The sequence below is a fragment of the Amblyomma maculatum genome, chromosome 1, assembly GCF_055883805.1.
Source record: "Amblyomma maculatum isolate TAMU_Amacu chromosome 1, ASM5588380v1, whole genome shotgun sequence".
In the NCBI taxonomy this organism is placed as follows: Eukaryota; Metazoa; Arthropoda; class Arachnida; order Ixodida; family Ixodidae; genus Amblyomma; species Amblyomma maculatum.
This window is the reverse complement of record NC_139344.1, coordinates 222880420-222897182: the sequence shown is the minus strand read 5'-3', so window position 1 is coordinate 222897182 and position 16763 is coordinate 222880420.

Here is a 16763-nt window from a genome sequence, read left to right as displayed (position 1 = left end):
TTCACCTCATCTGTCTCCCCAGGAACCTGTATAAAGGGCAAGAGGCCACAGTCAGAACTGGGCATGATCTTACTGATTGATTTCCGATTGAGAAAGGAGTGAGACAAGGCTGCATACTGTCGCCCTGCCTATTTAACCTATATGCTGAGTGCATCATGAGGAAGGCCGGTCTGGACGAGTCTTCAGCTGGAGTGAAGATTGCTGGAAAACGTATCAACAACCTTAGATATGCAGATGATACCACTTTAATGGCAGAAAGTGAAGTGGAACTCAAGAGACTTCTGATGCGCGTAGAAGAAGAGAGTGAGAAGTTTGGGCTTAAACTGAACATTAAAAAGACAAAGATCATGGCGTCTTGCCCTATCAAGTCCTGGAGCATCAATGGACAAGAAGTGGAAGCTGTGACAGATTTTCTCTTCTTGGGCTCCAAGATTACCTCGGAAGGAGTCTGCAGCCATGAAATTAGGAGGCGCCTAGTAAAGAGCACAGACATTAATCTGCGAACCAAGATCCGTATAACTCGTGCTATGGTCTTTCCAGTTCTGATGTATGGATGCGAGAGTTGGACTGTGAAAAAGGCTGACCGCCGAAGAATTGACGCGTTTGTATTGTGGTGCTGGCGAAGACTCTTGAGAGTTCCTTGGACTTCCAGAAGATCAAATCAGTCGATATTTTCGACCATAAACCCTGACTGCTCATTGGAGGGTCAAATTCTAAAGTTAAAGCTCAGCTACTTTGGTCATCTGATGAGAAGAGAGGAGTCGCTGGAGAAAGATTTGATGTTGGGAAAGGTTTAGGGTCACCGGAGAAGGGGTAGGCAGCGAACGCGATGGTTAGATGGCATCCTCGAGGCACTGCAGATGAAGTTATGTGATGTTAGGAAGATAGTGAGAGACCGGAAAGCGTGGCGTGACATGGTCCATAGGGTCACGAAGAGTCGGACACGACTGAACGACTGAACCTAACTGAAGTTTTGTAGCTCATGCGCCCGCCATCACGCGCGTTTACCTCTTATAATCGGAAAAGACCCGCTTTCACCGACATGACGCCGAGCGTCAACGCCATGACGCCGAAAGAGCACGACCGCGTGCCTCGACTTTCGCATACAAGGTTTCCCAGGCCACTGCAAGCGTACGTATCGTAAATGCAAAAACAAGAAACACGTGTCAAAATGATGCGGGCGCCGTATATGTGGTCGCATGCTTTCTTTGAAGTGATGCGTAAGATGGTGCACACGCATCACCGCTAGCAATAATTATTAACTGAATTTCCAAAGTTACACCGGCTTCAACAACTGCAAGATGGCTATTACAGTAAAGTTTGGTTGAGTTCATGTGAGGTAAACACAACTGCAATACAGCCATTCCGTCGTCCTTTTATTTCGATAGCAGCTGTTACATCTTCTTGCTTCAAGGACCGGATTAAAAACTAATTAGGAAGCAATTGCAATATATTACTGTTTTCTGGGTGCCTCGTGTGAATGAATTGCATAGACACTGTTTGGTTGATAAATCCGGAACAGCCAGACGGAAGACATTCGCTTATAAATTATTTAGCAGACACAGGGGAATCCCAAGTGGCAGTTTAAGTTTACAGATACCTCACGCATCATTATACAAATACAAAACAACCGAAATGTGACCAAAGGGGAGTGAACAGTTTTGAAGCGAAAGTTTCACTGGGTTATTAGCTGCGCGGCGCGTTTCGTGTACGCCGCAACTTGACCTTCAGCCGACCTTGAGCAGCGCCGCCGGCCGCTTCTTGGGCGGAGTGGGCGGTGCTCCATTCTTTAGAAGAACGGCTGATTGGGCGAGTTGGTGAACCATGATGGACAGTAATGTATATTGCGCAAAAAGACGAGACAAAGAGGAGAAGTGGACAACGAAGTGGATTCTTGTTCAGCTGCTTCGCTTCCTCTTCTTCTACCTGCTTCTTAACACACCTGCCAAACTTCATTCGTACCGGTACATATCGCCGGTCTACGCGGAGGGCCGCGTTTGACGTCATCACTCAGCTATGCGCCTCACTGCGCATGCGCGGCGCTCTTCAGTTGCTACGTTACAGCAGGGGATATAAGCCTTGGAGCAGCCGCTCGCTTGCGAAGACGTATAATACGCTGAGAATTGCGGCGAGTCTTTAGTGCTTTGCCATGGATGAGGCAACAACGCTTAGCGAGAGCGCTCGCCTACAACCCGAATCTACTCATCCTGCCGACATCGCCCGCGAAGAAGCTGCACGATGGAGCTGAGAGAGCTAAACGAGCGATGGAAACTCCCGAAGAGCGAAAAGAGATTTGCAAAGCGACAACGCAAGGCGGCGGAGTAGAAGATACGACAAGAACGACAACAGATAAACGATTTACTGGCTTAGCTGAGTTAAGCCACTGATTTTTTTTTTAATTCGACAAGCTTAATAAGGGTTCGAATGTGTTCAAGTAATAAGGCAAATACCACGAAAATTTGGTAAAACGTTTTTGAGCGTGATTTTTTTCTCATATTGTAAAGCTGCATCATAACCAATATATCCGCATATCCTCCTCACTCGGCAGGCTGACAGTCTTTTTATTTTTTATATATAAATATATATTGTTGGTTTTCCATGACAGCCATAATTATACTCGTTGTGAGCACCAGACAAATTTCATAACTGAATCTTGCTACGCGTGGGAGGCTGAAACCAATTCTATAAATATGTTCATAAAGGTATCTTTTAATATCCCACAGTTGTCTCAAAATCGCCAATGGATCCGACACACCGATCAGGCCCCCCTTCAGAACATAGCGCTGGGGCTTCTTCGGCGTGCGCGATTGCTGTCTTCTACGGATGCGGTACATTCCTTACGCAGAAACGCTTATCTGAAAGATGGAAACAAACGCCACACAAGGTGTACAGGGTGCTAACCTGTTTTGTATTTGGCAGCATTCGGCCCTGCAATACGAAGGAGGAACTCACCTTCACCTAACAGGGCTTACTTTTGTGGCAAATGCAAAAATCAGAGGAAGATGGAGTAGCGATAACTGGTGACACTAGTCGGACTTCTTATCTTCTTTTGTTGAGGGTGTGGATTATCGCTAGCGCAGTGAGCAATTTTAGAGAACGCCCCTTGCTAAACCGAGTTGAAATGCCTATAGTGGGGGAGTGTAGGGTGGGCGTGTAGAGTAAGGCGTCTCCCGCGGGCGTGTTACCAGAGAGGGAACAGGAGTAACAAAAAAGGAAAATCTAAAGAGCAAATAGAAAGTAATCAAAACGTCCCTTCGATTTCTTTCTTTTTCTGTCGTGTTCAAAGTTTGTAGGCAGGCCCCTATCACGAAAATATAGATAGGCGGGGGCGACCGTAGGTCGAGGGATTTGTCACTGCTATTGATTATCACAGGGAAAATAAGAGGAACGATTGAGGTGCGCCTAGAACAATGGCTGGAATCCAGCGGGCCGTGCGTTTAGGACCCCGGATTTAAGGCGTCTGGTGTTAAAGGCTAAGCAAAGCGCCGTTGGCACCACGTTCTTGTCGAGTGCTTGTGAGTCATTGTTTGCACTATGCAGCGTTGCGCCGGCATGGCGTCCTCGTGTTGTCATGTTATCACCGACGAGCGTGGCACGTATACCACCCGTCGCTTTGCGCCAGCGATGCCGTTTAAACGGGAAAGGTGGATTTAATAGTTACCGCTGTAAAAAGATGGCACTCATTACGAGCAAGCTTCGTTGATTAGAACTATTGAAGCTCTTTGAATTCCTAAAAAAAAAAAAAAAAAAAGCGTCCCTTTCGGCGAGTCGGGTTAACTACGCTAACCATAGTCGGAGCTCAAGGATCGCTTTTAGAGTTTAGCACCTATGAAAAGAAAAGATAAAAACAGATATTGCAGAGAAGAAAAAAATATAAGTAGCTAGACGCAGAACACCACAGACTGATGGCGATTTCCACTGGTCGCTCCAGACTCCGGAACACGTTTTCTTGCTCCGGGATGACGATTTCGAATTCGACTGGTCGACCAAGATAGGTTGCGCGTATTCCGCTGGTCGTTTGGAGCAGCTCGAGACGCTCTAGCTCGATCCACCGACCGGAGTCGGATCTCGCCGGAAGTCCTTGTCGCTGATGCGGTCACTTCCGGAGGCTGCTGGATTCTTTTGGTTGTTTTCGGCCGTTTCAGCGATATTGGCAGAGGACACTGGCCATCACCATTTTTTTACGCGCATATGTCGAAGTGCGTCTATCGATAAACTGTCTGCAGCACGAAAACAAGTTGCTGAGGGCCGCACTCTTGCCTATTTATTAACCACAAAAATGTTGGCGCTGGGATGCGGCTACAACTTTCGAAACCGGCTCAGCATTACTTCCGCCGCGCGCTCCACACGTTCCGCTGGTCGTCCAAGGCTGATTCGCTCTGTAGCGCTTTAGGTCGGTTCGGGCGCCCAGCTCCGATCGACCAGTGGAAATCGCCATAAATGTTCCTGGAGCACAATGTAAGCGGAAAGTTTAATTTTGTAGCCGTCGCGGCGCGCAGTGTACAATGTCCACGTGCAGTGTAATTCAGAGCGTGCGAATTACGCAACGCACAATGAACTCGGAAGCAATGTGCTGCAAAGAAATCACATTTCTTCGCGCACCGGCCACATTTAGGACGATATAAAGTGTCTTCCTCCTCCTCTTCGTCATAATCACGCTCCATAAAGCCTAGGGGTGGGCGTGCCGTGCGGTACACATCTCCTGGGCGTCGTCAAAAATGAGGGCAACTGTCGCGACCCATTACGACAAATATACAAAATGCGGGGCGTGCACTGTTTTAACGCAGCACAAGGCGGTATCGACGGACTCGAGGACGAGTAAAGAGAATGTCGCTTTGGGCCCCGGGGACATCAATCTGGTGCGCTCACTCATCGTGCCAGAGATCGGTCAACACAGGCCGGGCCTTCGTCACCGGCGCAGTAGCAACTCCCTCGGCTGCAGGTTCGGGTTTTCCCTCTCTTGTCACTCAATTCTCACTGAACTGACTGAGCGCGAGGGGAAAAAGAAAGCCATGTCTGGTCGCATAAGTCAAAGAAATTCGGACAAATGCTACCGGTTTGCCCAGCTGCCGCCACGTGCTGCGTGCCGCCGAACACTCACAATCACTACGAGAATATCCAATGTTCTGTACATCTCATCGATTTTCGACGGCCGTCAGAAACAGTTGATGGAAACGCCAAAAGCATTTTATTGGCCGGGTTTTGCAGCGAAGAGAGAGTCGGCAGAGGTAATCACAGTGTTCGCGCAATACGCCGACTGAGTTACGCGGTTTTCGCTTCTGAGGCCCAACAGATGACAATGGCTGCTGTTGTCCAAAAAAAGTGGTCATGAAAGAAATACATTTTACATAAGACACATTATTTCTCATATAAAATCATATTAGATTTTGTGTGTGTGTGTGTTCCTCTGCTTGAAATGGTGGCTTTTTTGTGCTCAATAAAGAATTAACATTGGCATGCCCACTTGTACCTTGTTGGTTTATAACGGTAATAGGTAGCACATTAAAAGTACACAACTGCGGCATGCGAATACGTTTTTTGTTTTCTGTTATTAGTTTATCAAGTGATGCAACGGAAAAGAAGGAAAGCTGCTGGCAAACAAACAAATAAAGCGAAAAGGTGCGCACTCCTTGCTCTGACTACAAATTACCAGCCATGTCAGCGAAGCAGCAGAAATACAATTAAGGAAAAGTGAACGCCGCTTATCTTGTCAGCCTAACTGTTCTTTTCCCTGAATGCCCAGTCGGCAACAAGCTGGTCGCCTTCCCGAGAACTTGGCGTCGCTTCCCCGTTATCGTGACACCCCTTTCTCTATAGCGGTCATTGCACGGCTTGTTTCTGCGTCGTTACAGCCCCGCCTCCTCCAACTGCCGCGTTGGCGCAGTAAATTCCCGCGGTGTTGCTCAGCGCTCGCGCGCCGTTTTCAACTATTGTAACGCCACAAATTTCGTCAGAATGCGGCAGGACGCAGTTCAGCGGCCAGCAGAGTTATAATGTCACTAGTGTGAAGTTCGAGTAGTGCTGAGGGAGCTGCATGCACAAATTCTGCCGGCGTACATTTCACCTGAGCCTCGGTTTGCTGATCGGACACGAGGGAGCGCTTTGCGGCCATTCACTGACGGTGAGAGAAGACGGTCGCTACCGGCACACTAGTAATCAAGCCGACAGTTTCGCGTTTCGAGACGCTTGAGGAAAGCGTTCCGAAGCCCGAAACCGTCTGCCCGAACTAAATAAAACTGCTCATAAAAAGAGATTTAATGCAGAATGGTCGCTTGTAATGCGAATGAGGCGAGGAAGAAACAGGCAAACGCGAAAGTGAACAGCGGGGCGACTCACCCAGTAGCAATTCCCGGTGTCCTGGCCGTTCGCTGGACGTGTGCTTCTCTTTTGCAAAGAGATAGTTGCTGCCTATCACACAACCATTATCGCTAACCCACATCGGAGAACGTCCATATTCGTTGCACAGCTCGGCGGTGCGACGCAATCTGAAGATTGCACAGGGTCCGCAGATACATTGTTTGACGGCGCCGCGTCTTTTGTCCCCATGAGCCGCTGGACAAAGGTTTTCGGGTCAGGTGTGCGAGTTCATAACACCGGCACGCATCGGGCTCGCTGGACGCGCAGCCATGGCGGCGGGAGGTACCCAAAGGCATCTTCGCGCCCGCCGAGGGCCTCCGCATACGCGTCCCGCCGCGCTTTACCCGCGTCTTGCGCGGAAGCGAGGTCGCTTTCGTCTGGAGGAGCGTTCTGCTTATCTCACAGTGACAATCCCTTCGTGAAGCCATCTGCTCTGTTACTGCCACGCGCCTATGTATTGCAGGTAGCGGGGTGGGTGGCATGCATTACGCTTTCTCTTAGTCTGCTGAGGAAATACTGCTCATGTCGTTGGAACGTGTCTGCATCTGAATTGGAGCCTCACTGTATGGCTCGGAACGCATACCAAGAGACGATCACCACGGAGTGCGCGGCTGACTGCATGCATCGAGCTCCTTGAATGACAGCACGTGTGAATGACAGCAGCGGCGCACTACATTTTAGGCGAGCCGCAACAAGGGCTGCAGTTTCAGAATCCACGCGTGACATGGCTTCCTTTTCTGCTCATGTCATTCATGCAAACGGTAGCAGGGAGGAAATATATTTATGGAGGAAATGAGGGGGGGGGGGGGGGGGGGGCTATACCTGAACTAAGGGGAGACGGTGTACACACTTGCGGTCACCCACAGCTAATCCAGGCGTACTTTAGGGCAAGCACGCATCAGCCGCTGCGTCTTAGACATCTAAACGAGCATGTCATAATCGACCAGCCTCTCAAACAAAGTTTGTTGCATGTTCCACCCAGTCCGTCTAACAGGAGCACTTTCCTCCTTCGTGAAACTAAAAATTTATTGCGCTTTTTAAGTGCGATCGAGGCAATCTGCAGCAACACACAAAACAGTGTGATTCAGTAGCCATTTCTGTTTTAACCATTTCAGGTGTACTTGTGAGGAAACCGCGCCTGAACAGAACCAACGCAAAAATAGTCACAAATAGTTGAAAACAAACTTACAGGAACCGGAGGTTTAGAAATAGCCAGAACCAACGCAAAAATAGTCACAAGTATACTCGTAACTCCTCCGGTTCCTGTAACTTTGTTTTCAACTATAGTTGAAAACAAAGTTACAGGAACCGGAGGTTTAGAAATAGCGTGCTAACTCTTATCAATGAAGTGTTTGAATAGGTGTTTGCGAAAGGTATCATGACTGCATTGCAAAGCGATGCAGTCCGGGAGGTCGTTCCAAAGGCGAATGGCTCGCGGCAGTAACGAAAAGTTAAAAGCACGTGTACTGCCGTAAATGCGGGCGTAGCTCAAGCTATTATGTAATCTGTGATAAGTAGGAGGGACACTGTAGGGTTGAATAAGTGACGTGGACGTATTTATGAAACGGAGATAAAAGGGCAATGTCTCGACGAGTTTTCAACAGATGGAGGGAAAATTCTAGCTCTATAGTGGGGTTACACTAGTTCGGTAACAGTAATTTCTCGAAATGAAACAAGCCCTATTCTGAATAGTGTCACGTAGCCGTTTAAGCTCGTAACTAGACGGTTTACTGGGGGGTTAATAGAGAAGGCACCGGAGAGCAGGTCCAGAGCACCGAGAGATGGTCAGCACCAAAACTTCAGCCTCTTCTAATCGAATATTACGGGGCCACTTCAAGTCAGCGCGGGAGACTCGCGATGAGCAGCCGCGTAGAGGCATAGCCTCCTTTGTAGAGGCTGCTGTTGCACATGCTACATAACCCCCCCCCCCCCCTCCCCCCGCTCTCTAAAAAAAAAAAACATAAATAAAAATAAACGTCAACCTGATGAATTCGAAAGCAGAAAAAGAATAAAGCAAGAAACATGCGATAAGGCGGTGTGCTAATTTTCTCACGGAAAGTACGCTTCATGCGCACGACGTCAACAACCTCGGGTTTCTGCTGGCGACGATTAGTAGAAAAGCCGTCCGGAAGCACTTCGTACGTGACGTCACTCAGCTGACGAAGCACTTTGTATGGGCCAAAGTACTGTTTGAGAAGTTTTTCGGATAGTCCACGACGTCGAATCGGAGTCTAGAGCCACACTCTGTCGCCCGCCTCGAAAGTCACTACACGGTGGCGGTGATCGTAACGCTGGGCGTCTCGGCCTTGCTGGTTCCGGATGTGTGCCCTCGCCAGCTGTCGCGCTTCTTCTGCGCGTTGAGTAAACTCCTCGGAGCCAACTTCGAGGTCACGGCTGTCATGGGCCAACATGGCTTCCAGCATAGTCGAAATTTCACGGCCATACAATAGGGAGAACGGCGTGATTTGTGTTGTTTCTTGCTGCGCCGTGTTGTATGCAAACGTGACGTACGGCAGGACGTCATCCCAAGACCGATGTCCAACATCCACGTACATGGACATCATGTCGGCGAGAGTTTTGTTCATGCGTTCTATCAAGCCATTAGTTTGGATGGTAGGCGGTTGACCGCGCTGGAGGGCCTTTGTTTCAGCGTAACGCGTGAGGTAATCTGTAGCGACAATTATCCACCTGTTGCCCGAATCAGAAATTGGAAAAGGACCCAACAGATCCATGCCAACTTGTTCAAATGGATATCTTGGCACTTGAACAGGATGCAGTAAACCGGCCGGTTTCACAGGCGGTGTTTTACGTCGCTGGCAATCATGGCATGTTCGCACGTAACGTCGTACTGCGGCCTCAAAGTTTCGCCAGTAATAACTCTTCTTAATTCGGGTCAGAGTTCGAGCATACCCCAGGTGACCCGCGGTGGGCTCGTCATGACATGCCTGCAAAACTTCTTCGCGAAGAGACTCTAGCACGACGAGGAGATAATCTCTTCCCGTCGCAGCGAAATTGATCTTGTATAAAACATTGTTTCGCATGCAAAACGATGACTGCGCTTTGGCGAAGAGACAGAAAACTTCTGTAGTACGCGCTCCAGAAAATCTATAAGTGGTGCGAGGGCCGGGTCGTCACGTTGCTGCTGCGAAACAGTGAGGGCGTCGACGGCTGCGATAAGGGGAAGTCTGGTTCTTCGTCTTCACGCGCAGCTCGACAAGTGAACGGGACAAGCAGTCGGCGTCGTTGTGCTGACGTCCAGACTTATACACGATGGTCATGTCGAACTCCTGTAGCCGTAAACTCCATCGTGCAAGGCGTCCGGAGGGATATTGCAAGTTCTTTAACCAGCACAGAGAGTGGTGGTCGCTCACGACCCGAAAGTGCCATCCATAAAGATAGGGTTGAAATTTCACCACCGCCCATACAACAGCCAGACATTCTTTTTCGGTGGTGGAATAGTTCGATTCGGCACGAAACAAAGTACGGCTGACGTATGCGATGACTCGCTTGGCATTGTCTTGCCATTGGACGAGTGCTGGCATCTGTGCGGACCAGTCTCGGCACTCGCATCGAAATGGGCAAGCACAGATGTCTGCAAACGGTGCCGTAACTCGTCGAATGTCTTTTGTTGTTCGTCTGTCCAGGTGAAGGTGACATTATCCCGGGCAAGACGTGTCAACGGAGCGGCAATGCGCGAAAAGTTTTCAATAAACCTGCGGTAGTAGGCGCAGAATCCCAAGAAACGGCGAACTGTCTTCTTGTCACGCGGAGTAGGGAATTTGGTGACGGCTAATGTTTTAGCGGGATCGGGCCGAACACTTCGATGTCTGACGACGTGCCCAAGAACAGGAGCTCTTCATAACCAGAGTGACACTTTTGGGGTTTTAACGTGAGGCCGGCAGATCTGATAGCCCGTAGCACAGGGGAGAAACGTTGGAGGTGTCCTCGAATGTTGGCGAAATCACAACAACGTCGTCCAGGTAGACTAGACACATCTGCCATTTTAGACCAGATAGAACTGCGTCCATCATTCGCTGAAATGTCGCTGGAACGGAGCACAATCCGAAAGGTAGGACCTTGAATTCATAAAGTCCGTCGGTTGTGACAAACGCTGTCTTCTCGCGATCACGTTCATCGACTTCGATCTGCCAGTAACCGCTCTTAAGATCAAGCGATGAAAAGTAGCGCGCGTGGCGCAGCCGGTCTAATGAGTCATCAATGCGTGGCAGCGGGTAGACGTCTTTTTTTGTGACCTGATTGAGCTTACGGTAGTCCACACAGAACCTTGAACTTCCGTCTTTCTTCTCAACGAGAACAGGTGAAGCCCAGGGACTCATCGATGGCTGTATGACACCGTCAGTTAACATCTCGTCTACCTGTTGAGCAATGACTACTCGTTCCCGCGGTGACACTCGGTAGGGGTTCTATCGGACTGGTCGGGTACGGTCGTCGGTTATTATGCGGTGCTTGGTCAGGGGCGTCTGTTTAACCGCGGAGGCGGACGAGAAGCAGTCTTGAAACTGAGAGAGTAGCCCGACAAGTCTGTCCTTCTCTGCCGGTGATAGAGCGAGATTCACATCAAGGTCGAAGGTGGGCGTTTGGCTGGCAGATGTGTTGGTCTCTAGAAGAAAGCAGTCGTGAGCTACTTCTGCGACACCTTCAAAGTAGGCTACCGTGGTGCCTTTAGCGATGAGTTGGCGTTCGTTCCCGAAGTTCGTAAGCACGTGCGCTAGACCGTTGGTCAGATGGACTATACCGAGTGCAACGTAGACGCCTAGAAGCTCTGTGTTCTGATCGCCAACGCCGGCAGCACAGGACTGGTCGTCGCACCTGACTGTGACAAGAGCAGACGAACGTGGTGGCATGGATACATCCGCGTCAACGATGCGTAAAAGTGCGTGACGTCGTTCGGAGTCAGCGGTCGTCGTTGCAGGCATTGAAAACGTGACAGTACGGCGAGGAACATTAATAATGGCCCCATGCTCATGTAAAAAGTCCATTCCGAGTATGAGGTTTTTGCAGCAGTGCGGCAGGATAACAAAAACGGCTACAAAGGCTGAATCGGCGATGGTTAGTCGGGCAGTGCACCGTCCGATCGGTGTCATAAGGTGACCGCCAGCAGTACGAATTTGCGGCCCCAGCCATTCAGTTTTCCCCTTGGAGAGCCGATCCGCGAAATTCTTGCTTATTATGGAGAAGTCTGCTCCGGTGTCTAACAAAGCTGTCACTGGGTGTCCGTCGACGAGAACGGGAAGGTCGGCGCTAACAACGTGATCGGCATGAGGTGGATTCGGAGTTTCGGGTTCATGCGGCGGCGGCATCCTAATCACAGCATCGGGCTGAGTCGTCACGGGGGGGTCTTCGGGACATCAATTCCGTTCATCAGCAACCTGCCCCCCTAAGGTCGCCGCCTTCAGTTTCCCCGGCGTGGGCTTGGCGACCGGCGCTTCGGCGCATCAGTAAAATCACGGTGGCTGCGGGTGACGAGTAGCGCACGGCAGAAGACGACTGTGTACGGTCGGTCGAAGAGGCTTCACGGGTTGCTAGGTATTCTTCGATTTCAGGAGGGAGTTCGCCTACTCGGGGACGCGGGGAATCACGAGAAAATCCCCGAATACCGAATTCACGATAGGGACAACGACGGTACAAGTGGCCGGGTTCTCCGCAGTGGTAGCACAGCGGCCGTTGGCGAGAAGTGCGCCAGACGTCTGCCTTCCGAACCGGTGGCTGCAAGACGGGGCTCTGTTGGGATGGCGGCCGGTAGGAAGGCTGGTAGAATGGTGACCGAGGAGTGGGCGGCTGCTGTGATTTGAAAAAAAGCTGTTGCGCGGGAGGCACTGCTGGCTGACGAAGAGCTGCTGTGTAGCTGATAGAACGTGGCTCCGACAGCGACTCAGGCGGTGAAAATGTTTGACGGATTTCTTCGCGCACGGCTTCGGTGACAGCAGCGGCTGTCAGATTAGGCGGTCCAAGACTGAACTTCAGGAGCTCCTCGCGAACTACCTCGCGGATCAGCTCACGCATAAAGTGATGGTCAGTGGACCCGTACAAAGTGTCCACACTGCTGAAGGGCTGACCACAGGGAGACTCAGTGCACCGACATCGCTGCTGCAGGGCTCGCTCAATGAGGGTAGCTTCATTGATGAAGTACGCGACCGTTTGAGGTGAACTGCGAACCAAACCAGCGAAGAGGGGTTCTTTTACGCCCTGCATCAGGTGGTGCAACTTCGCTGATTCAGTCATGTCGGGATCAGACCGCCGACAAAGACGGTTCACATCCTCAGCGAACATGGCCACGCTCTCGTTAGGCAGTAGCACACGAGCTTCTAGGATGCAGCGTGCCCGATCACGGCGGTCGTGGCTGGAAAAAGTATCCCGCAACTGCTGGCTAAAGGAATCCCAGCTTTGAAGAGTGGCCTCCCTATTCTCATACCACGTTTTGGCGCAGTCCTCAAGTGCGAAATAGACATTGCGCAGCTTCTGAGCAGGACTCACTGATTGAATTGAGCCACGCGCTCAAACTGGTCGATCCAGTCGTCGACATCTTCACCAATACCGCGATGGAAATTGGGGGGCACACGAGGCTGCTGCAGCAGCAAATGATGTTCTTGCCTGGGTCATTGAAGAAATTTCGAACTATTGGTCGGTTGACACCGGTTCAGGTAGAGGAGCAAACTCCGATGCCAGACCCCGAAGGCGACGGCTGCAGCGATGTAGAGGTGTCGACACGAGCGGAAGCCGGTCGGGATTCGATGAGCGGCTGCGAGAGGCCCGAGACATGGAGTTCAAGGCCGCACCTCCACCAGTATAACGTAGCCATTTAAGCTCGTAACTAGAAGCTTTAATGGGGGGTTAATCCAGAAGGCACTTTAGAGTAGGTCCAGAGCACCGAGATACGGTCAGCACCTAAACTTCAGCCTCTTCTAATCGAATATCGCGGGGCCACTTCTTCAAGTCAGCGCACGAGACTTACGATGAGCAGCCGCCTAGCGGCTGCTGTTGTACATGCTACAGCATATCAGTCAAGTGCTTCTGATGGGGTGACCAGATTGATGAAGCATATTCTAACTGCGGTCTCACAACTGCTGAGCTTGTTTACGCACAACTGGGGTAGTATTTTGCAGGTTGCGGCAAAGGAAACTTAACTATATCGAAGCGTTAGCGAAAATCGTGTTTACATGTTCAGCCCAAGAAATATTTTGTGTAAGGTAAACGCCTAAGTATTTATACTGCGTAGACCGAGCCAAAGTGTCATTGTTAAAGTAGTAGGGAAAGTTCCAGGTTGTTGTTGTTTTTGTTTTTTTTTTTTTTGCTCTTTTTTTTTACCTTCGGGTAAAAGAAACCAGGCTGCATTTGGAAATATTCAGGGTCATTTGCCAGGTATTGGATTAATCGTAAATATCTTGCATATCTTTTTCTTTCTCTGGCATATCTTTTTATACATCAAAAAAGCAATCGTAGCAGTTAGCGTGGTCTCTCCACTTTTGCTCACGACTGTACATACAGGATGTTAGAATTATCTTAGCGAAAACAGATGCGAAAAACGAGTTAAATAGTGAACTACCTGGTACCGCTACGTACTTTGACACTATAGGGCCTAGCATGCAAATATTCCTGCGTTACTCCAAAGGCAGAGCTGTAACAATGCTACACGCCGTATAGGCGGCAGACGTATATGTTTCCAAAGTCATCGATGAAACGAAACAGGAATCTCACAACGTCATTTACCCGTTGTTTGTTTTTCCTTGTGGATGACTTTGTTTCTACACGCTTACAGGGTTCGAGAATGCTTGAAAGCAGCCTTCGAACATGTTCGAGAATCTCGATCGCAATTGGCGAAGCGTTATCGGGCTGAGCAGAATCGAATTGAAGCGTACTTGAAAATGATGCATGTAGCAGTGCGCTCGAGCTACACTTTATAAGCTAGAGGCGGCACGATCGGAGTAATCTGCAGCTGCTGCCCACTCTCTGCGTTCGCGCTGTCTAAATTTCCTGAGGAGTTGAATAACAACGTTCTCTCCTACTTTGGCAAGGAACTTATAGAGCTTGCTCTCTCTCTCTCTCGGCGGACAAACAGGGATGGAAGATGTTCTATACTTTCTCCAGCTACCTATTGCATCAGCGCTCACTTGTCTGTGACTTGGATGTCATAAATTCCTCACAACACGAAAAACAACACCATTGTTTGAATTACAGGAAGGAAGTGGTGCACCTCGGCGAATGTAGTCGCCGAGTATATCGTTGAGTAAACTTTCCCCTAGTTGTTGCCGCTTTCAGCGGAGGAATTTCGCCAGATTGCTACATTAATAGATCGCATTTCATCATTACGTGAGCCGGTAGTGTCGATCATATTTTAATGCAGGAATGCATTTACCGGCTACATTTTCAACCTACTTTGTGCGTCACGGTTCCGTTCACCAAGCTTCTGGACAACCATAGATGTCTTAATGAGGCTCAGAGAAATTTCAAAAATTCTCGTGTTGTTTTTCTATATACTACTCCAAACATATCTTCAAGTAAAGTGCACTAACTGTGAACGGACATTTTAATTACTACCTACAATAACGACATTGTAAAAAGTAGAATAAGAATATAATAATAATAATTGGTTCACAAAAAAGGAAAGGCGCTGTATATATCACTTTTATGTGGACACCTGAATCGCGCTGTAAGAGAAGGGAGGAAGGTGAGGGTGAAAGTGGAAAGAGTAGCCGTAGTGGAGGGCTACGAAGTAATTTCGACTACTTTAACGTGCGCTGACATCGCACAGCACACGGAAGCCTCATCATTTCATCTCCATCAAAACGCAGTCACCGGTGGTCAAGTTTGAATCCGAGCACTCTAGTACTGAGAGAATTTCTAGCGCGTGTGCCCCGGAACCGTAAACGTAAATTGTTTTATAAGGAAGGCAAGGCGCAGTATCTGTCACACACCTTCATAGGCACCTGTACCAAGTTCTGAAAGAAGGGAGGAAGGTGGGATCCAAAGAATATAGATAGGAGTATCATAGTGGAGGGTTCTGTACTGATTTCGACAGCTTGGGCCCTGTCGCGGTGGCGCAGTAGTTAAGATGCCCGACTACTATTGCGAGTACCCGGGTTCGATCCCGACTACCGTGCGCTGTGCGATGTCAGCGTAGCCTTCCGCTATGAGTCGATATCCGACACCTCTTTCTCTCTTTCCGCTTTCACTCCTACAAATTCCTCCCTTCCCTTACAGCGCAGTTCAGGTGTCTACAGAAAAAGCGAGATACTGCGCCTTACCTTTCCTGTAAACCACTTATTATTGTTTGTGCTTATTTGTGCTGCAGCACAAATACCATATGGTTATTCCTGCGTACATTAAATAAAGATTGATTGATTGATTGATTGATTGATTGATTGATTTATTTATTTATTGATTGATTGATTGATTGATTATCTTTAACGTGCACTGACATCGCACAGCACAGGGACGAATTAGCGTTTCGCTTCCATCGAAACGCGGCCGATGCATTGCGCGGGCACTGAAGCATCTCTCACCATCTGCAGCAACTTTAATGTCGACGCTAATCTCAGTGGAACACTGTGGAGGGCTATGGAACGAAAAATAGTAGGGGTAACGTAAGATAGAAAGCGTGCAGAGCGGGTCAGAGAAATAACTCAAGTTACCGACATTCTAGTGGAAATCAAGAAGAAGAAATGGGCATGGGCAGGGCATGTACTGCGGAGAGCATAACCGATGGTCGCTTAGGGTAGCAAACTGGATTCCAAGGGAAGGAAAGCTTAGCAGGGGGCGGCAGAAAGTTAGGTGGACGGATGAGATTAAGAAGTTCGCAGGGGTCAAGTGGATGCAGCTAGCACAGAACCGGGTTAATGCGAAGAATATGGGAGAGGCCTTCGTCCTGCAGTGGGTATAGTCAAGCTGATGATGATGATGAGTCAAGACTAGCCTATAATTCTGTTTTATATGGGGCCCTAATTATCTCATTAGGGCGCCATATATGTAATTATCTAATTATAGCAGCAGTTCCACGGAGGGCTTAGATGACCTGTATACGGCTCATAAAATGTAACGAGCATCATTTTGGTTAAACTACCTTGAGAGAGTGTTCAGTGTAGTGGCCGATGTCTTCAAGAGGCAACGTTGTGAAATTAGCGACGAATATTTTGGAAAGTAACTGTTGAATATTAACAGTGCTGAAAAATTTTCAAGCAAACCGCACTACTTGATTGCAGTAATAGTGAGTTTGTCTTATGGCATTAAAATTCGAGTAATCGATTACTCCACTGTAATCTTCAGTTACTTTTCTCGGGCTGTAATTGACGACAGTAATGATTTACATTTCAGCAGGAGTAATTGTATTTGTAATCGGTTGCTTATTTTCTGTAACGTGTATATAACACTGTATACAACATCGTGTATAC